Genomic DNA, 21,832 nt, shown 5'->3' with positions numbered 1-21,832 from the left:
GATGAAAGTCTAGGCCCCGGTGGGGGATGCTCCATCTGTGATAAGTCTGCTTCCCCTGTGATGTATCACGGTCAATAGATTTTAATGGCACAGTAAATGAGAGCCATAGAAACATTTACATCTTACTTGTTGCTACCTAAGCGCTAAGTAATAGATATTTGAGAAGTTTCAATGAATTATCCGCACACCATAAGATTTATAGGAAAAATTCTGAGGATTCAAGAGATTGTTCTAAACAGATCCGTCAACCTGACAGCCACACAACAAACAGCGGCAGATCCGACGCGGGAAGATAAATCGTAAATACATACATCTTGAGAGGCTCTCGGGTGATTGTCAGCGACTGATGGAGCCCCCCAGCTCCAAGCCTCACATTAAATTATGCAAAATAAAAAACAAACCTCATAATGCTTCATCAAAGATGCATAAAAGTGTCAGGACCAAATAAATCATCCCAATTAACTTGCTTTAGATTGGGATTGCATTTATTAATTTAATCAACAGCGGCTTCGTTTGAAGACTCTGAGGTGATGAATTGCAAGATGAAGTAGACATTACAGCAGCTTAACTCCATTTGTACCAATATCCTAAAACTAGCTGAATACTGGTGGGAACATATCAGGCTTGTTTACAGGTAGTGTTGTCATAGGCCCCTGGGAGGATTCAATCAGGGGTATAGGTAAAATGTATATACCAGCTTTGCATTCCAGGCAGAGCTTTCTTATTTCCCCAAATCTCTTTTCTTTCTCTCCCTGTTTTACGTTGTAACAGAAGGTTTATTAAGTGCCATATACAAAGCTATGGACTTGCATTATAAGCAATTAGCTATTTTGATGGAAAAATTTATAGTACATTTAAAACAATATTAATATTAAAAAATAGTACAATTTTCCCCTTTAGAAGGCAGAATATTTTAATTGTTTTCTTTCCATCTAATGAGTGGGAGCAGCAGAGTTTAATGTAAATCTACCACCAAAATCCATCATAATAGACCAGGGACATTACTCATAGATCCCGACACTGTGTCTGTGGTAATTTCCTTATATTTGATATTTATGGACAAAGTAACAGCATGTGCAGCTGCAGCACACAGGGACTCTGGTAACACCCCCAGGAGCCCATCAGACTTATTAGCATAACTTTTTAAAAGTTGATTTTAGGAGGTAGGAGGCCGTGGATAACACACATAAGAAGAATACCACAGTCACGGTGCCTGGATCTATGAGTAATGTCCCTGGTTTATCATGATGGATTTTGATAGTAGATTTCCTTTTAAGGGGTCTTTCAGCAGAAAATAGAAATTGATGAAAGTATTAAAAAATACATTTCCTGCTTCATGCTCACCCAGAACTCTTGTTCTGAAGAAAGTTTCCCAGTTTTTTGCTACCGAAAAATACCACCCACTAAAGAGGTCGGGACTCAAACATACTGGCCATAGTAGACGGAGGTGATAGGTGCCCATACACTACAATACTTGACTCTAAATGAGCATTAATGTTGCATGTGCTCCTGCGACCTATGACTCGGGTCGTAGGTGCAGCCGTGTGCTTCCCTCTGCCCCAGCACTCAGTCCGCAGCTCTGCTCGACTCTTCCTGCTCCAGTGGCATCTCGAGCGGTCCGACATGCCTACCCGCAAACTATTGTGTGTCTGCATGCATCGGCTCTGTGAAATTTAAAGGGCCAGCGTGTCTCTAATTTGTGCAGCCGGGCGTCTGCCCAAATAAATGGACTGCCTCTGACTGTGCCTCCTGCCGGATCTTTGTGCCTCGTGCCTTGGAGAAAGCTTGTCTTCTGTGTTCCCTGCGATTTCCCGTTGTGACCTCGATTCCTGTTCTTGACTCGGATTCTTTGCCGCCTGCCTTGACCTTCTGCTATGTCCCGACTCTGATCCAAAGCTGCCTGTCCTGACCTCCTGCCTGTCCACGGCTCCGTCTTGCTTCACGATTGTGTACTTCGGCTTGGCCACTACTGCGGACAAAGTCTTGCCTGTGGAGCAACCTGGTGGTACCACGCTGCAGCAAGTCCAACCTGCTTTGCGTCAGGCAATGGTAAAAACTGGATGTACTTAGACTCCGCTCCCATGTGTCAGCTAACGTCATCGTCCGCAGTGATTCAGTGGGTCCACTACCCCTGACCCATGACAGCTAAGACAGGCCAGTAGTAGCCACTTCATTTATGCTATCCAGGTTTCGGACTGGTCTCTACTTCACATTTATGTATCGGCACAGGAAATACCCACTCAGCCAATCGGTGTGATGAGTCAGGCCCAGGAAGTGGAGACTAATGTAAAGGTTGGTAGAAGTGATTGGCTTTACCCATCGCCGTGGTGATTTGCATGAACTTCCACCAGACCATGGGCCTGAAGAAAGACTAGAACATTTGTCTACTAAAACCTAGACATGGGCAGCTATTAGATGTGCCATCTGTCTCCGAGGCTCCACGTGTAAGCACAGCCAAAAAGTTACTCCATACAAAATTTCTTTTAAAACCACAAAAGTTCTCTGTTTGTTGAGTGACAAACCTTTTGCTGTAACATGTGTCGGTGAATAATGTATAAGCGACAGATGTTATCGGCCCAGTTTATGGTTTAAGGTTTATTACCTTTTGATAAAGTTTGCTGTTTTGTAGAGCTATAAAATGGTGAAGGAGCAAAATATAAAAGTTTTGTTTCCTGCTGTTAAAGTGTGAAATTTCAGTATATTCTCACTATGAAGAAACTGGATTTATAAGGACCTATAAGGTCTCTACGATGGGACAGCATCAGGTAAAGATAAATAATTTCCATGATTTTATTCCAGGATCTTAAAGTAAAAGTCTGCCAGGTGCCGGACTCCCGAGCTTTCTCTAGGAGTCCACGCAATGTGGTCTAAGTTCCAGCCAGACCACGGCTCTACTGTTCCATCATTGTAGTATGTACTGTTGCAGCATCATTGTAGTATGGATCTATAGTCGCATAAGGGCAGTGGCGTAACTAGAAGCTGATGGGCCCCAGTGCAAAGCCTGTGCCAGGCCCCGACTATAATGTATGGTTTATAGTAATAGTCTTCTCATATGGGAAAGTGACACCTTATGGGCCCCCCAAGGCTCTTGGGCCCGGGTGCGACCACAACCTCTGTACCCCCTCAAGTTACACCCCTGCACGCAGGGTTTGAGTTTACAGCACAATTTTTATAATGGAGGGTGTTCAATTCAGCTGATCCATGTTTGGTCCTGGAGGTGTGGCCATGTTTCCTAGATTGGTCTGAATTGGGCCATAGCACATGAGCCCATCACTAGCCTATATGGCAACCAAACCCTATTCATATGATCTTGTCTGCTCCACTTTTATCAATTTTTATTTTTGGCTTCAAAATAGTTTATCTACATGACATGAGTGACCCCTGTAGTAAATTTCATCCCCACGCAGTTGTACTCTCCATATGAGGCTGACGGTTAAAGCTAATGTTCCCTGTTACTTTTACTGCTCCATAAAGCAGGTATAATTGCCCGCACTTGGCACACATCTGCGGGTTGTGTCTGCCAATAAAAGTTGTTTTGTAGAAGGTGTAGGATTCCTGACCCGGACACCTTGTTGTTTTGCACCGTCACTGTTTTCATGTGTCATGGGATTGTCTGGTGCCGTTTTACGACTTAATTGGCGGTAATTACCGATTTTTGCCCAGTCATCTTTTACACATTTTTTAAGCTTGTTTTTATAAGCGATTTGCTGTGTCATACAATCCTACCCATGTTTATTTATGCAATGTAAAAATTTCATGACTAAGTGACAAGGGGCAGTTCATTCATGACAAGTCGATACAGCACCAAGCGGATCGATTAGAGGTTATTCCAAGTACAGGAAAATGTGCTATGGACAAAAATAATAGTGTTTTTGTAAGATTTCTGTCATGCTAGACCGGACGGCTCCAGAAGCAAAAAGCAGAGCTAACGCGCATCCTGATTTGGGTTGTCACCTTCAGAAATATTGCAGTATATAATGAAAGTGATCATGTGCAAGTCCCCTAATGGGACACGAATCTAAAAGTATAAAATAAAAAATGTAAATAACAACCGTGTTCTTATACTGTGAAGAGCATAAAAATAAGAAAAAATATGCTCAAATTAGCTTTTTTTATGCATTCTACCTCCCCAACAAATTTAAGAAAAAGTGATCAAAAAGCCAAATATAACCCCCCATGTTACAAATTGAAACATTATTTTATCCCACAAAAAGCAGGCCATAATGATGCTCAATTGACCAATTTAAAAAAGTTTTTTTTTTCTAATATTGCAACACATGAACAAAGGAGTGTGGGTTTTTTTTTTTTTTTTCACAGTCCAAACATAGGAAAACCGATACGTTTTAGGTGTCTTTTAAATGGCACTGACCTGCAGAATATTTTAGCATGGTTTATACTGTATGGTGTATGTGAAAATTCTACTCTTACTGAAAAGAAACCCAGCCCTCATTTGCCAGATGAAAAATTAAAAAAAAGTTGTCTTTTGGAATTTGAAGATCCAAAAATTAAACAGTCTTCACCCCTAAGGTGTTAGTGTTACTGGTCTGGTGTATACTTGTATGCGTGTCCTGGTTGGCCGGCCCCTCCCATCTAATCCTTCCCATCCCTTATACTTCCCTACTGGTCACAGTTCATGTCATGTGACCAGAGTGACATTATCGCAGGTCCTTTACACTCTTAATAATAGCAAACTGTACCCCATGCATGTATCTGACCAAATGAAGTCACAGCAGCCTTCCTGTACTTCTCTACCCCTCTCCATCCTCCATGGAGGCTGCTGTGATTTCATGTTATCACATACATGGTGTACAGTTTGCTATAGTTAGGCGGCTGAAGGACCGGTGATGATGTCGCTGGTCACATGTCATAAATGTAACACAAGGCACTGTGTAAAAAGATTGACACAATATTTCCTATCTGTACATAGAGCTTTATATGTCTGTAGTTGAATATTAGCAGATGGTCCCTAAGTACAAGGAGGCAGAGCAGTGATGTGAAGAGACACAGAGCTGTCAGTCAAAATAATGGGGCGTGGCTCACTGGTATCTCTGACTCTTCTCTCTCAGACTGCTAGAGATGAGTCAGAAAAGCTCATTTGCATATCAGAAAAATGACTGTAATTAAGATATGGGGCCTTACTGGCAGCTAATTTTAGGGGATAAAGGGTTACAAGTCCTCCGTACATCAGCAGACATTGTTAGTCGGGGGGGGGGGGGGAGTAAAATCTGGTGACCGGTCCCCTTTAACAACTCTGATTACAACAAATCTTTTGCATTAATGTCAGAAACCATCACTAAAAATTATTTGAAATGATTAGCAGCAAATGGGAATGTATAAAACTTTACAGTGGCTATAAATGTGGTAACATTTAGGAAAAATCTAATTATCACAGGCATTTTTGGTTTATCGAATCGTCCTTCCCTCTTGCCCAGTGTATACATTCCTGATGAATTTTTATGGATTCGATCCAAATAACTTAACGTGAGATTTTTGTGCTGAGAGGCAAAGCCAACCTTCCTGGGGCAGATCCCTGATCTGATGTACCAGATCCTTTACCAATGTCACCACACATAACCCCAGAAGCCACACGTCCAAGGGCTCCAGTGCCATGTCCAGTACTGTGCTGCAATGACCAGCCATGACTAGTATGACCTTGTGAAATAACTAGGCCTCTCCAGTCCTCTAGCGGTGGAGTAGTAAAGCGCACAATTGGGCACATTTACTAATGGTCCGTCGGACGCGTTTCCGTCGGGTTTTTGCGATCTTTTACAGATTTGCCCTGAATTGCCCCAGGTTTTTGGCGCACGCGATCGGATTGGGGCCCATCGCCGCCGGCTGCATGCTTCACAAATCAGGGGGCGTGGCCGTCGGACAACACGACAGATTCAGACAAACCGCAGAATTTAAAAACCAAATTGTGTCGCAAGATCAGCACTCACATGCACCGGGAGGAAGAAGGTGAACTCCGGCAGACCTCAGCAGAAGCGACACATGCAGGAAATTGGACGCACGATCTTAGTGAATCGCGGCAGCTCCGAATCCTTGTTGGACATTGCGGATTGGTGGCGTCAACGGGACGGGTAAGTAAATGTGCCCCATTGTGTCACCTCTTGATTACAGCTTAGAATATTCTATCTTATTTTTTTCTGCTTTGTCAGTTTTCTTCCAGCGTTTACTATACTACTTTTATGAGCTGTTTTATAACCCGTCACGCTGGTTTTTGCAGAGTAATCTTTACTGCCTTACCTTGACCGGGCGGCTTATCTTTACACTGTATCATGGATCACATTTTGCCTTGTCACGCTTTTCTCCCTTTTGGATCAGCAGTTAGTGCTGGAGGCAATCTATTATAACATAAAGATGGCAATGGAGGGATTGGTCTTGGTTAAAGGTGGCACAAATTGGTTATACATGGCCATAGTGTACCAGGGTGATGAAAGATGAGGATTTCTTGCCAAAATGTGTTTCCTGTGGTATAGTAGTAGTACAAACCTATTATTAGGGCCCACAAATCTCAGAAATGTAAGGTCATAGTACTTGTCTCTAGCACTGGGCTCTTCTGTTCTTGTGAGGCAGAAGGATTGTGGTGGCATCAACATTTACAAGGGGCTAGATAGATAGTTTTTGGATTTTTGAGATGAACTTTGACTTTGGAGCAGCAAACCTCTGATGATTTCTGTAGAACATAAACTAATCGTTCTAAAAAGTGATGACCATACATTGTAATACAAAGTAATGAGCAGACCCAAGACTCACTATTCGCCCAGAAGTGAAGGCCGGTCCTGGGACCTGAACTAAACTTTTCCCTAAAGTTTGTCCAAACTTATTGAACCAGAATTTTGACCGAACTGCTCATCACTAAATACAATCACAAATCTCCTCTAAAGAAACTTTGAGTAGTACCATCTGATTTTACGTGTGGAATCCTACTTTACATTATGAGAAGGAAATTTGGTATCGGTTTTACCGTTCCTGGATCACCATGGCCTGTTCCTGGATCACCATGGCCTGTTCCTGGATCACCATGGCCTGTTCCTGGATCACCATGGCCTGTTCCCTGGATCACCACGGCCTGTTCCTTGGATCACCACGGCCTGATCCTGGAGCACCACGGCCTGATCCTGGAGCACCACGGCCTGATCCTGGAGCACCACGGCCTGATCCTGGAGCACCACGGCCTGATCCTGGAGCACCACGGCCTGATCCTGGAGCACCACGGCCTGATCCTGGATCACTGTGGCCAGTTTTGGTACTGGTTGTACCTTTCTTGGTTTTAAGCCTGTTACTGGATCTGGGTCAGCTGTCTCGGTTCCAGTTTCTTTCTGTCCAGTCCTGGATCCCTATAATTTTTCTCGTTCTCTGTTCCTATTAAGTTTGTCCTGATTTTACTCTGTATGTTACGTATCTGTATTACCTGCCCACTCCTTTGATTGCTTTTTAACCATGTTCTTTGTGGGTGCTCTTTTAGTGCCGTAAACTTAGGGATGATGCCATAATAAGGCATTACAAAGAACTCCAGCCGACGGAAAAGAGAATTCCTATATCACTTTATTGCTAATCTCCTCTCCCCTAACCAAGTATTATTTTGTAATATAAAAACAAAGCAGAAAAACAAGTGCATAGTCTGTACGTTACTGGTTCCAGAAAGTCCCAGTTCTTCTCCTTGGGTAGACCTGGCCTTTCCTTCCTCCTGTGACTTTCTGAAAATGTGATATTACCATCTCCTGGCCTGAGGGAAGCATAGCAAGCTGCAAGAAGGATTGTTAGGCTGGTGTAGGGCACAGCAAACTTTTGATATAGACAATTTTTGGTAGGTTCCTCGTATAGAGACTAATCCAGTTCCTGAAACAGAATAGTAATTCTGGAAAACTTATCAGTTCTTCTACAACTTTGCTAAGCTATCTCTCCTAATCAATGTGTCCTTAAATGGACAATGTCACCAGCTTTTACACCAATAACTAGCACTGGGACACACAGGTTGGTTTAAAGGATATCTTTTCTGGAATTCTCCTTTATTTTAAAACCTATAATGTACCTGTAAAAGTAATATGCAAATGAGCTGAAAAGAGACACTTTTCACCTGAGATGAGAAGACCTCTGATTGTGCCCAATTTGCTACCACAGATGAAGTGCCACCCCAGGACCACTCTGTTCTATTCTACTCTCTCAAAACTTTATGTAAGTAAATACTTTGTGTTGTCTCTTTCTCGGGAAAGAAAACCCCGGCCTCAGGACCTTTTTGTCACATGCAGATGACCCTCCTCACATCGATGCTCCTCACACCGTTTCTTTATTAAACCGTTTAGGTTTTTTAGGTACCCACTCACCGAACATCGGAGCCCATCACAGGAGTCCGTCTCGCATGTATTACTGGAACACTGTTGCGGCAGGATAATTTTAAAGTGTTAGTCCCAAGTTTATAAATGATCCCATATAGTAGATAACAAGGTGCGAAGGGTCTGACTGCTGGAACAACATGAACATGAAAACGGGACCCCAAGCGATTTGGAGAACTGGGGTAAAAATTGACTCAACAATGCTCTACAAAATGAATGGGTCCTGCCTGTATGGGAGAATGCTGTTAAAAAAAATGAGGTTCACTTGGATAATGCTCTCAGAAGTAAGTCAAATTAGATTAGGTCCACACCCGCTGTTGGCCATACCCAGCACCATTTTAGTGCAAAATTGTTATGCCCTTGTTAGGTACACAAACACAGGATCCAGCTCCCTTGAATGTCCGTTCACCTTTACCGCCCTATAGGGGCAACGATGCGGACATTGTAATCAATGTAGAACCACTCCTTAGGGGAAAGTGGAAGGTGACCATGAAGTGGAAGGTGACCATGCAGCATAACTTCACCGTTGCGTTTCCGACTATATGGTCTTATTAATAATAATAATTATTTATATAGCGCACACAGATTACGCAGCACTGCACGAAACATGACAAATCGGTCCCTATCCCCATGGGGCTCACAATTTAAACAACCTACCAGTATGTTTTGGAGTGTGAGAGGAAACCGGAGGACCCTGAGGAAACCCACGCAAACATGGAGAGAATTACACTGGATAGGTCAAAACGTGTCGGTGATGAGGTGGGTGTTTCCAGTATGCTTTTAGCCATATTGAATAAAGGAAGTCTGTATTTTCACCTACCACTTTAACATAGCTGTGTGCGTGTAGAACCACAGGTCCCAGCACAATTCATCAGGCCACAGGACAGAGTAAATACATTTTCACAGATGAGGAAAAAAAAAACATGTTGTCACCATACAGGGTATAATGCATGCAGTAAAAGGGACTTTGTTTTTAAATATGATATATATATATATATATATATATATATATATATATATATATATATATATTGTGTGTGTGTTCCCATACTATCCAGGCTTATGAGCAGTTGTGAATAAATACTATTTTATCATAATTTTGGCAACCCAATCCCTCCTACACAATGCGTCAGGTTGGTTGGTGACCTTCTTTGAGGGGCACCTCAATACATTGTCCTATAAAATCTACTACCATTCTATAAAATACTGATATATAAAGCACCATATGAAATTGAAAACCCGTAGAGGTACAGTATACTGTCATGGTTCGGCCAGGCGAACCGTCAGAGAGTCTCTGTAGAAAGAGTCTGTGGATCCTCTGAACCACCACGGGGGTTGATGGTACTAGCTGCAAATCCGGAGTCTAAGTGGCCCCTGGTCTTTGCCAGAGCGTGCCGCAAAGCGGGATGGTCTTGCTGCAGTGGGATGCCACCAGGTCGTTCCACGGGTGCGACTACAGACACACAGAGGAATCCTGGGAATGCTGGAACACTAGGAAACACAAGAAGGCTTTCACTTCAGGGAAATGACTTGAAGATCCGGCAGAGAGTGAAGGGAGGATTATAAGGGCGAGCCAGATTAGCCAACCCCAATCAGAGGAATGCTGGCCCTTTAAAGAGCCAGCGCGGGCGGGTCCTAGTGAGCGGGGATGCATGCGGCCGACTCAGCAGGATCATGGCCTAGTTGGGACCAGAGCCGAGCCAGGAGAGGTAAGTCCAGGCAGGGGGGTAACCACGCCACACAGGAGGGCACAGGTGTACCCGCGATCTGTACCGAGGATTGCGGGTATGGCCATGACGTATACGCTGATGGACTGCTATAGACACCATGTTACACTGTACAGTGGGTACAGAAAGTATTCAGACCCCTTTTTTAATTTTTCACTCTGTTTCATTGCAGCCAATTGGTATCAAAAAAGTATTTTATTTTGCTCAATAATGTGCACTCTGCCCCCATCTTGACAGAAAAAAAAACAGAAATGTGGAGATTTTTGATAATTCATTAAATAAGAAAAACTGAAATATCACACGATCATAAGTATTCGGACCATTTGCTGTGATAATCCATATTTAATTTACATGCTGTCCATTTCCTTCTGATCCTCCTTGAGATGGCTCTACTCCTTCATTGATGTCCAGCTGTGTTTAATTAAACTGATTGGACTTGATTAGGAAAGGCACACACCTGTCTATATAAGACCCCACAGCTAACAGTGCATGTCAGAAGATATGAGAATCCTGAGGTCTAAAACTGCCCAAGGAGCTCAGAGACAGAGTTGTGGCAAGGTACAGATCTGGCCTAGGTTACAAAAGAATTTTTGCAGCACTCAAGGTTCCTAAGAGCACATTGGCCTCCATAATCCTTAAATGGAAGAAGTGTCCTTGACCTGGCCATCTAGCTAAACTAAGCAATCGTGGGAGAAGATCCTTGGTGAGAGAGGTAAAGTAGAAGCCCAAGATCACTTCTGCCTTCAGCAGTCAGGGCTTTATGTCAGAGTCTGGAAGCCTCTCCTCAGTGTAAGACATATGAAAGCCGCATACAGTGTGCAAAACACATGGAGGACTCCCAGACTATGAGAAATAAGATTCTCTGGTCTAATGAGCCGAATATTGAACTTTTTGGTGTTAATGCTAAGTGGTAGAGAAAACCAGGTGCCGCTCATCACCTGCCAAATCCAATCCCAGCAGTGACACATGGTGGGGGCAGCATCAGGCTATGGGGGCAGCAGAGCAGAAGAGACTTAAAAAAAAATCATCTTCACCAGCATCACAACCTGACAGTCCCAAACCCATAAAGAAAGTAAGCAAAAAGCACATGCACTTGTGTATATTGTAACCGGTCCTGTTTCCACCTGTAAGTGTAATTTCCACATGTCACCAGTAGAGGGAGGTAGAGGCAAATGTATGGAGGATATCTCCATCGCTCTCCGGTCATAGATATATGTATGTAAGGGATATCTAAAAGGGACACGGTACACAATGTGTGGACATCATAGACCATACCAGTTCTGCAGCTGCTGGACATCTATATTTAATGTTGTCTCTGATACCATGAAGACCCCTGTATAAGGCATCAGTATCAGCATCAATCCTCTACAGTATAGGATGAATATAGATGTAGCTCCATCATATGCAAACTATAACCTTCCAGAGGAAACCGAAATTACCCCATGTCTGGATAAATCCTTACATTAAAGGTGTTGTGTGAGACTAACAAAAAATAGTGAGGTTGCCGAGAGGTGGGGGGGGGGGGGGGGGATCTGCATAAAAAACATGTACTTACCTCATCGGTAACCCCCGGTGTCCCGCTCCACGGACTCTGTGCCATACCCCTATTTATTTACAGGGGTACGGAAGCTTCTGGTCCGGCTGGGCACACCCACCCTTCACCATGTCCCAGCACCTGATACAGCGCTGGACTGGGTGGCATGCTAAACACAATAACTTCCTAAACCGCTAAAGGGGCCCTTTAATAAATAACCCACATAGAACTCCATAAATCTCCTTGCTGGGTGGAAAAATGGTCACAGCTTTTATTTTCTTTAGTTAAACAATTTTAATGTTTAGGGCAATTGTTGAATATCTGGTATAAAGGGCTGGGGCACTGTATGACGGCTGTACTCCCAGCTGACAAGTCGGCCAGCCGAGCATCACCATTAATTTCCACTTTTTGCTAGCCGTGACTTGAAAGAAATAACTATGAAAAAAGAATAAGATTAACAATTCTAACAAAAACATGACAAATCGGGGAGGGATTGTGGGACCACTTCAGTGCCGCAGTCAGCAGAGAGCTGATAAACCCTGTATGTGCCGCAGAGAGGAGGGGGCACGTAGTGAGGTAGCCAAGGGGAGGGATGTGTGAAACCACACACTCCTTGTAAACATTATGGATCTGTATCCTAAACCCCAGCCACCAGTCCAGGGGCACCTTCCCTAATTGGTATGGGGTACTCAGCAAGAATGGTGGTGGGTGGATGCGTCTGGCCGGCCGGGAGCTGCAAGAGCGGAGCTTTTGTGCCATTTTTGTATTGGGGGGGTCAGTGAAATAGTTTTTTCAATAAATACTCATGGCTTTATTTCTCTCTATCATGGCGCTTCACAAAAATGTGTGCACATATCTCATCTGATTCCTGATTCTGGCAGAGGAACGACATGATTTTCTGGCACGATTGGAATTTTAAGCTTTCCCTCTGATGATACTAAGGCTTCATGCACACGACTGTATGGATTGCGCGGCCTCAACTCATGTAATCCTATGTATGCCGTATCTGCAAAGCATTATGGTGGGCTGGCACCCATGTGACCCACAGCAAAAACATCCCAGGTGCGTTGAACACCGTATGTGGTGTGGTTTTTCTTTTTTTGGGGGGGGTTCCCATAGACTTCTATGCGCCGTAAAATAGACATTCTATTTTTTGAATTGCAGTCTCCTGGGCAGCCCAGGGTGCAATGAGAAATACAGCAATCATGGGGTTCAGGGTCCCCCTGAGGAAACCTGCATCTGAGAGTAAGGAGTACACAAGTTTCTTTCTCTGTAAAAGAAGTTTTTGCACATATGTACAGTTGGATGACTGAGGATGCAGGAGAAATGGTCCTCATCTATGTAATTGTGCGTTACATATATGCGACTGGTAACTGTGCAATGAATGGTACATCCTGCCATGTGTACGTTCTCCTGCTACTTGGCTATATTGCATAGCTGTTTTATTGCTTTTATTGTAAAGAAAGATTTTCGGTACATGGATTTAATAAAAGTTGTTTTATGAAATAAGCCTATGCATGACTCCAATCAGGGGCGTAACTACAGCGGTAGCAGCTGCTATGGGGCCCGCAGTTTCACGGGGCCCTGGCATCCGACCTGACACTAAAGAATGGAGGATGTGCACCATAATATACATATTTTACTGCACATTGCCCATTATTATATGTATATAACAGTGCACATCGTCCACAGTACACAGCATGAAGCGGCAGCTCAGATAAGAAGTGTTGGGGAGAAGGAGGGGACAGCAGAACGATAGGACTAGGGATGTCTCATCTCTTCATCCTGCTGTGTACTTCCCACGTGTGGTCACCAGCTACTGGGACAGATTTATGTAAATGTATAAATATATCTATATTGGTGCATAAATGTGCGAGCATACAAATATGTATATATATGTTTATCATTCAGAAGTCTGCTATGGGGTCCTGCATCTCCTAGTTAGTATATAAACTCCTCCCTATATAATTTACAATCTAAAAAAGGTCAATGATTGATGATCTATCCTGTGTATTCATGTTATCATGTCCAGTGTACATCCGCAAAAACTGCGCCCTTCTGATGTCCATGTTCAGTCTATTTTGTATACATTCTTTTCACGTCCATATGTTGCAAATAAAAACGGATGGGTTCCTAATCTACTTTTCTGCCCAGTTTATTGTCTAGTAACATTTGAGAAAAAACAGACTCCATGCAGATGTCATTGGTGTGCCGACCGATCCATTCTACGGACTTTTATGGAGAAAAAAATATGCTGCACTTTTATTCACACTGTCTGCCCGTGCATTTAAGAAAATGGACAGACCCACAGAAATAAAAAAAAAACAAAACAGGTAGCTAGGGCTCTGAATGAGCTTGGAGCTCATACAGATGGGCGTTTTTGAGGGGAAAAAAACGGATAGCATACGAACCCATTGATTCCTACGGGTCTGTTCACACTTCATTTTTTTTTTTTATCATGGATGTGCAGTGAGAAAAAAATTGCAGCAATTTTTTTTAACTCGCATTCAGACCATGGACCATGTCAAATGAATCCGCAAAAAAAACGGACAGCACATGGATGACATCTGTTTGCGGACCATTTTTTTTTCTCAACTGGGCAGGGCAAAAAGTAGATTAGAAACTCATCCATTCTGTTTACGGATGTGAAAAAAAAAGGATGACATAAGGATGAGAAAAAAAAATTTATGCGTCACCATTTATAGCAGATGCCCAGCGGACACGCCCATCTGAATGAGCCACCATATTTCTCATTAAAGTCAATGAGGCCTTGTTTTAGGCTTAAAAAGGTTGTGCTGGCCGTTTTTTAGCGTCTTAAAAAAATGGTTGTGTGCATGTGGTTTAATTGTGTAAGCCATTGGGGGTTATTTATCATTGGTTTTCCTGTGCTCTTTTGGCAAAAAAAAAAGGTTGAAAAGAGTCACATTGAGGTTTTTTGGGACTTTTTACTGCTAAAAAGTCTCACAGGACTATTTCCGCCTCTTCATTAATCTGGTGTAAACATAGAACTACAGCAACACCAGATTCATGACTTGGGGAAAACTCCTCATAGTTGGTCCATTCCCCTGCTGGTTTATGAATTTTGAGACTTTTTTTTGGAATTTTATGGAAAAAAAATCCCAGACAGAAAGTAGTCCTTAAGAACATTTATTAAAGGGCCAAAGTTATTTTAATTAATTTGATGGGCAGCGGAACTTCAACTTCAAAATAGATATAGAACTGTCCCAAGGAGCCGCCTAATGATGATAAATAACCCCCATATGGTCTTTCTGATGTGTATTTGACTGTACTACTATTATTTTCTTTGTGGGTGGAGCAACTGGTAAGCAGGGGTGGGGTCTTACACCTATGAGGAGCCACCACCCAGAAAAGAAACATTGTATTAAATGTTGGGTATGAACATTCTACATGCCCGGTGCCCTTTGTTCCTTTATTTACCTCCCTTGTCAGATCTCTTCCAAAATAGTCAGCCATTTCTTGAAGTTGGATGTACATCCAATACTGCTTTGTACATGGGATATGGTGGGGACAGAGTGGGTGACTAAAGCAACGGAGGCTCGTAGAGCAGAATAGGTTTAGCATTATTTATTCACATACAGAGGACTCTCGGGATGGTGAAGCCCCCCTAAATCTACATATAATGGAGACCCCTGCACATCTGGTGAGGTGAAACCAGCTCCACATAGAAAGTCAATGCATTTTTCCATGACCCATACGGTTCAGTCCAAATATTTGAGTGACCATCCATCATTATACGGCTGTGCCGTCAGCAGTAGTAGAGGACTAGTATCTACCTGCTTAATATTAACATTCTGTGCCGGGAAGAGTAGAGGCTTGAATTGTATTTGCATTGCATTAGGTTCCTGTGACTTTTTATTCCACATCGCAATTTATGTATGAATTCATTTATTTACAAGGACACCCATGCTGCAGCCGGTTGCTAAGGAACGGTTACCGCCTCCTCTGGGGATGACATTAGCATAATCTCTGATGGGAACCTCTGCAGATATGTGACTTTATAAACTGGGCATTGCGTTAGGCACAAAGAATTGCTCCTCCATTCACTGTCATGTGATCAGTAAAGACCCCAAAAACTTTCAAACGCCAACACTTGGAGAGAGAAAAATCTGGACCTGGAGATAAAGATCTGGATCTATTGCCCCGTGTCTTCATTGACAAGACAAACTCGAAATCCACTAACCACTTGGCATAAAAAATACCTATCCCTAGACTTTTTACAAATCAAAACTAGAAGTTAATACATCTTCATCCTCCCATTCCCTTCTTAAGAACTTTGTAATTTTGTCTAGTCCCCTCCATTCAGGACTGTAGGGACCTGTAGACCAGTACCATAAAACCGAGGCTCTTGACCCGGGGATTTGCCATGCCCCCAAAATAAACCAATATTGAACGACGAGGACCATTAAATTGTTGTGGGTATGTGGGTAGGCCACAGCATTTATTTTTTGGAAAAACCTTAGTTAATTTAATAACAAAACATTGAAAGTGCAAAAAAGTTGAAAACAAGAAAAAAACAATTCTTCGTAGAAAAAACCTTCACCCGAAATGGCGGCTGCTGGACGGCAGACGTCATGTGGGGGCCTTCCTTTTGCCTACGGGCATGTGAAACTCCGCCAATGCTGTGACATCTGAAAAGACAGAGAAAACAGCCAGAAAAAACCTGAAAAGAAATATATCCTGAGGGCAGGGTGGGTGGTTGACTTCTCGCCGCTTGCTCCAGGCAGAAGGAAAGAGGACCCCCCCCCCTCCCCCCCGCCCACGTGCCGCCAATGCTTTTAATACCATGGGACAGGCTCTGCAAGCCGGCCCCCACCTCCTTTAGTTACTGCCCAAAAAAGAGGGACCAATCGCCTCCTTCTGCATCCTTTTGAAAATTAAATAAAATCCCCCCCTACAGTCCCCCCGCCCCTTCTCTATGCGATTTGGGGCTATTGGTTATGGTCATTTAGACCTACTTGAGATTTCCAACCCAAACTCTTTCCTCCTTTCTAGATTTGCTCAAGAAGGTTCGTTGTTAGTTCAGCCAATATGGCTGCCATTATAGGCCTCTCAGAAGTTGTCACTGGGGTGTCAAAATGTCCTTGAGTTGTCCTCTCCTGTCAAGAATTCTAACTTTTTGGAGAACCTTCCCTCAACAAATAAATCAATTAGTATTTTGAGCGTCTTGAGTATCTCCAGCCCATCCTCAATAATGGCAGGCCGGCGGTGACGGATGCCTTATTACATGCGTGCAGTTTTACAGGCACAAGTCCAGAATTTCTGTATGTTTTTAATTTTTTTTTTCCCTGTTGAAGAATCGTGACGCCTAATGAAATCAATTACCACAACTAATAAAGACCCTGAAGACCTTTAATTAAACCAGGTTTTAATTAAAGCTGTGAGAGCTCATGATGTTCTACATCGGGCCCAGGAGACCGGTGACTCGTCCTGGTAATTTACAAGGAGCCGATCAATCAGAAGAGGCAGAAAAAGTGAGGACTTTGTCAATTTTACTGGGGGAAATACTGTGACATGTCGGTCCTATCCAATACTGTATGTAAGGTATGACGGGTCTGACCTCTGGTGACCTCTGAACATCAAAATCGCATGAAGACACGGGGAAACTTCAAAAACTTTCAGCTATAAGTTCCTCTATGTGAATAAGGAGCAAAAGGGGTATCTTAAATAGCCCGGGCCCTGCTCCGGAGCCAGTGTTGGGCTAGGGTTCCTTGAGCCCACCAAATAAAAGTAGCCATACCCCCCATTAACCTCTAGAACGTGGTCTCTAGTACTTCTACTTGATTTCTAGGGTCCACTATTGAGTTGGGGCCTGGGACCAAGAAAAGATCCTCTGGTGGGCTAGTCTGATACCATCCAAGGCTACCTCTGATACCCAACTAATCCAATCTGGTATGTTCATCTGGGAATTTGCCCCATTTCTTTTCAAGTATGGAAGCTAATAGTAGAGGAGAATATGAGTCAATTTAGAAGCTCGAAGGACCTCATAGTCACATCTCCGTGGTAAGGACACCGCATTTCAAAAGACCACACTCCGAGTCAGAGTTCTGTCAAGGAAGAGTTAATCTTCTCCATGAAATCCCGTAGCCCTCACCGCAAGGCAACATGTGAAAAACATACATCCACTTTAAGAGGATAAGATTGGAGACGTAACCTATTTTTGCCATAATACCAGAAGTCCTTAATGGATTAGGAAAACCCTCAAACATCTGCGTAGGCCATGGGGAAGATAGACAAAGAACATTGATGAATATTAATATGCAGAGTAATACAAAAATATTACAAGGGGGGGGGCAGTTTTATCTGTAGACATTACAAAATAAGGGACATGTCTACGTGCAACGATCCAGGACGTCTCTATAAGAGGTCACAAAAATAACAACAACCTCGTTGGCACGAAGCTTCATTTTTTTTCCCACCTGCTAATGAGGGTGGGAGATCCTGGAACTGGGCATCAAGTACAGAATAAATGGGACACTGCTCATACTTCCACTAATCTTTTAAGATTGATAGGTAGCAACATTTTTTTCAAGTTTTTTTTTTCTTTTCTCAAGACCAGAAAACTGCCCAAACTTCTGCTTAAATAGGGTGGTCAAACTTATTGGTGATCAATTGGTCAGGACCTTTTGTATTTTAGCTCCTAAAAATCTATCTTGTTTGTATCTGAGGCTGCATTTATCTGCCACTTTATTTGTGATTTTCTGTGTTGAGTGAGATAACTGTAAATATGCTGGTTTGTGGTCCACCCCAACAGGGACTGTGGGGGGGAAGCTGTCTGTGGGTGGCCCCAACAGGGACTGTGGGGGGGAAGCTGTCTGTGGGCGGCCCCAACAGGGACTGTGGGGGGAAGCTGCCTGTGGGCGGCCCCAACAGGGACTGGGGGGGAGGCTGCCTGTGGGCGGCCCCAACAGGAATGGGGTAATTAAAATGATTTAATAAATATTAGAAATAAATCTGTATTTCTTAAATAAAATCTATGTTAAATGATACTGTACTTCTCCTCCACATTCATACAACCAATAGTTACGCGTCACCGCTGGAAGCATCCTGGGGATTTGGAGCAACACCCGAAATACATATAAACCAATACTAAACAATTGGTCCAAAAGTGTGGACGGCCCTTAGGGGTTTCACACAATATGAGGTTGCTGCTACAAAATAAAAACTATATATCATCTGCCAATAGAAAGAACTTTTCAGGTAGTGCGTTTAATCTCCTGAGCGCACGGTGTGTAGTTATTGGAAAGTTTGGAAGTAATATTTAGTACAGGAGAAAAATGTTTCTGTAATAACCGCACAATGCCCGGGTTATGAGACAGCGGCACATGCTCAGATCCAAGAAGGAAAAGGTTCCCAAAGCAGAAAGTGAGAAATTAGGTCGTAATATGAAGAGACGCCTGAAAGTAGAGGAAAATGAAATACCTGTTATTAGATGGAGGGAGCAGGACACATGGTCGGAGGATCTCCCCTCCAGCACAGGCCGATAATACGGACCATTAATTACCTGGACGGTTACCCTCCCCTACTCATAACGTGATTACAGCGCAGGGGAGGGAGCATAGAAAAAGCTAACAGCAATTACTTCAGCTATTTAAATGAATGGTAGCTTTTTTATTTTTTGCACATTAGATACTTCAGATATTGTTATTGTCTCTCTATAAAGATGCCTACAGCATATTCACTGTGTACATACATGACATTACTATACATCCTGTATTATACTCCACAGCTGCGCTCACTATTCCGCTGGTGCAGTCACTGTGTACATACATGACATTACTTATCCTGTACTGATCCTGAGTTACATTCTGTATTATACCCCAGAGCTGCACTCACTATTCTGCTGCTGGTGCAGTCACTGTGTACATACATGACATTACTTATCCTATACTGATCCTGAGTTACATCCTGTATTATACCCCAGAGCTGCACTCACTATTCTGCTGCTGGTGCAGTCACTGTGTACATATATGACATTACTTATCCTGTACTGATCCTGAGTTACATCCTGTATTATACCCCAGAGCTGCGCTCACTATTCTGCTGCTGGTGCAGTCACTGTGTACATACATGACATTACTTATCCTGTACTGATCCTGAGTTACATCCTGTATTATACTCCAGAGCTGCACTCACTATTCTGCTGCTGGTGCAGTCACTGTGTACATACATGACATTACTTATCCTGTACTGATCCTGAGTTACATCCTGTATTATACCCCAGAGCTGCACTCACTATTCTGCTGCTGGTGCAGTCACTGTCAATGCATAGGCAGGTGGGAAGTTGAGAATAGAGCCCTCTCTAGGCTATGAGCTGTGTGGTGATCACCTCTCTTGGAAGGTTCTGGAATCTAGACATTATGTAACCGCAGCTGTAGGTTCTGCCTAGCAAAGCAACAGTTAATGCTGTTATCTATATTGTCCAATTAGGTGCCTGTAAAGCAAACTCGAAGCTGGTTGGAGGAGTGCTACCACCTGACCAGGGGAGTATAAAAACCTCTGCTGGGTGGAAGCCCATGGTCTTGGAATTCAGTCAGTAGATGGAGAAGCAGGTCCAGTGTGCAGCTCCCTCCAGAGCTGCTGTCCAGACCCACTACAAGGAAGAAGAGGTATCTCCGGCCCCTGCGTGATACCTGTGGGCGAGTCCGGAGACTCTAACCCAAAACTGCAGCTTCCACTATTGGACACAGTTCTTCTACCTCCCTGCGGACCAGCTACCTCCCACCAGCTCACCAGCTTGTGGAATCTACTGCTGTTATGTTTGGCCGTTGTCTGCTGTTCAATAAAAGAACTGTAACGTTGCCTCCGTCTGATCCCTGGATATGGCTGTTACCACCACGGGCTCCCCCATCCATTACCCAGGGACTCATCCTACAGACACTCAGGGGTTGCCCCAGGGAGAACCAATACAACAGCCTCTCCCTCCATATTTCTTGCACACACCACCTGCTGAAGTCCTGCCAGGCTGTAGGACAGCCCTCCGGTCCCCATACCAAGCACCGTGACACTAGCGTGCCTAGGCCACAACCGCCAGCCACTCAGGTATTCTGGGCTCCGGAATGAAAGAGGCCTAATATATTTCAAAATCTGGTTTGCTGGTCCAGTCTCATTTATGTCCAGGAGTCCAGACCAGTGGCCAAGAAGCAGATGATGTGTCTGGTGTGGTTACCCCTCTGAAGAGTGTAAAATCCTTGATAGTGACACAATTTGATATGTCCAATGCAAAATCTTTAAGATTGTCCCATAACTATCCCTCATTATAGATGTCAGAAGTTTCTATAGTTATGAGGTGTAAAACTGATGAGCGACTATGTATAAATGTCCGTGTCCAGTGGCGTAACTAGAAGCTGATGGACCCCAGTGCAAAGTCTGTGCCGGACCCCCAACTATAATGTATGGTTTATAGTAATAGTCTTCTCATATGGGAAAGTGACCCCATAAGGGCCCCCTAAACCTCTTGGGCCCAGGTGCGATCGCAACCTCTGTACCCCCTCGAGTTACGCCCCTGCCCTTGTAGCGGCTCTGCTCCGTCACTACGCCTGTACATATAAGACATGATGTATGCCTGTGTGAGTTCAGCCTTGTAATGGCGCGGAGCTGTGACTCCAGTATTTCATGTATAATCAGCTCCAAGTTACACGGCGCTGACAAATATTAAATGACTTTTCTGAAGGACAAATGCTCGGCGGCGGCATCCATCTAGTGATCACGGTGGCGGCTCATTTCTTAAATAACAGATCCATCCTGTCTATGAAGTGTCTCGTCTTTCCCTGTGACCGCCGATTTCTCGCGCTCTTCATCAGTCCCGGTGTAACTGCTTTAAGAAGCCATGTATAACGCTGATGGACAGCGGCAACTTCATTTCAATTTATTCAATACTGCTTAAGTCAGTCCTTTGTATTAGGCAGATTGAGTGACGGGAGGGCTCCGCACTGGAAATTAAGCAGCCGGGAGACTTTGCTTTTCCTCGGCCTGGCTGGAGCTAACATAACCATTCCTTGTAGGCGTAGGGTTTACACGAAATTCAATACCTGCAATACATACCCGTCCATGTCAACGTGACGCGCAGCCCAGACTCCGCTTCTGGGAATGTAAAACAGAGGTGTCTGGTGAATAGAAAACTTTGTGCTTCTTAAAGGGGAACTCTCATCTTACACATTTGTGCCAGATGCAGATCCCACCTATACGGAGAAAGATTTTGTCATTTTCATCACTCC

The sequence above is a fragment of the Engystomops pustulosus genome, chromosome 9 (genome assembly GCF_040894005.1).
Source record: "Engystomops pustulosus chromosome 9, aEngPut4.maternal, whole genome shotgun sequence".
Lineage (NCBI taxonomy): Eukaryota > Metazoa > Chordata > Amphibia > Anura > Leptodactylidae > Engystomops > Engystomops pustulosus.
This window is presented reverse-complemented; position numbering follows the sequence as displayed.